The sequence below is a fragment of the Mastomys coucha genome, unplaced genomic scaffold, assembly GCF_008632895.1.
Source record: "Mastomys coucha isolate ucsf_1 unplaced genomic scaffold, UCSF_Mcou_1 pScaffold22, whole genome shotgun sequence".
NCBI classification, from domain to species: Eukaryota; Metazoa; Chordata; class Mammalia; order Rodentia; family Muridae; genus Mastomys; species Mastomys coucha.
The window spans coordinates 26544621-26546031 of record NW_022196905.1 but is presented as its reverse complement, the minus strand read 5'-3'; the positions used below and the strand labels follow the sequence as shown (position 1 = coordinate 26546031).

At 43.0% G+C, this 1411-nt stretch overlaps 1 pseudogene; it reads right to left on the bottom strand.

The window, feature by feature from the left end:
- Window positions 1-289: 289 nt before the first annotated feature.
- Window positions 290-931, bottom strand: LOC116071155 (annotated as a pseudogene).
- Between the last annotated feature and the right edge of the window lie 480 nt (window positions 932-1411).

Here is a 1411-nt window from a genome sequence, read left to right as displayed (position 1 = left end):
CACCTTTCCAGCCACCAGGGCACCATTTTTTTTAAAAAAGATTTATTTTATGTGTATGAGTACACTGTAGCTGTACAGATGGCCCTGAGCCATCATGACTGCTGGGAATTGAACTCAGGAGGGCCCAGCTCGCTCCGGCCCAGCTTGCTTGTAGCTGTATTCAGATGCACCAGAAGAGGGTGTCAGTTGTGAGCCACCATGTGGTTGCTGGGATCTGAACTCAGGACCTTTGGAAGAGCAGTCAGTGCTCTTACCCACTGAGCCATCTCACCAGTCCCTTCATTTATTTTTAAAGGAGTCTTAGGAAGCTTAAGTTAGTGGCTGCAGTCCTTTTATTGTTCCTAAGTCTGGGAAACCCGCCTGTGCAGAGATCTTTTCTCTAAAGGCCTCTTTGGATCTTTAGTGTCATGTATTTCATTTTTCCTGAGGAAGCTGCTATACATCTCCTTGGCTCTTGTCTGGCAGAGAAGAAGCCTTTGTAGTTGTTCTGAGGTGTTGATTTTCCTGCTTTTCTTGATTCTGAAATGTTGTAGGATCACTTTTTATCTCAGAACGATCCTGAAAGTTAGGAATTCTGTAGACTGTCTTAGGCTTTCTCCTAGTTTTGGTGACATCGCCAGCTGGTTCCTCTCAGTCTGCTCCTCACTGCTAATTTATATCTCAGTCTTATCATAGAAGAATGGCTTTTATTTTCCTTCTCTGATTCTGGATTCAGGTGGTCTTTCAAGACTCTTAATGTGCCTCACCCAAGCTAGTGCAGAAACCTGGCCTTTTGGCTAAAGTCTGCAGGTCATTGTACTTGATAGAATCCCGCTCCTCTGCAGAGGGGACAGTCATTGAGTTCTTCAATCCCAGTGACACCCAGAAATACATCCAGCTAGCTCAAACAGCACAGTTCATCAGTGGTGCCACCCACGGCATTGACAGAGCTGACTTCCATATCCAGTTTAAATGAAGACTTTACTTTCTGATTTCTTAACATAGGCACATAGAGCCTGTACACTCCTTAAGACAGCTTTCATTATATCCTAGACACTTCAGTATGTTGTCTTTTCATTTTCATCAGAGGTTAGCTATGTTTTGCATTCCTTCTTTAATGACCAATTCACTATTCAATAGTATGTAACTCCACCAGTTAGTGCATAGCCTACAGTTGCTCTTGTTTTACTGTGGTCAGATAGAATACAATGGGTTGTTTCAGTTTGGCTATGTGTAAGACTTGCTTTGTATTCCAACAATATAACTGATTTTAGGGAAAGTCCCATGGGCTGCTGAGAATATGTATTCTGAAGTGTATTGACAGAATGGTCTGTAGCTCTGTGTTAAGTCCATCTGATCTGGGATGTCACTTCAGATGTTTCTCTGGTTTGCAGGGATCCCCTGTTGTGAGAGTGGGCTTTTGAAATAACTC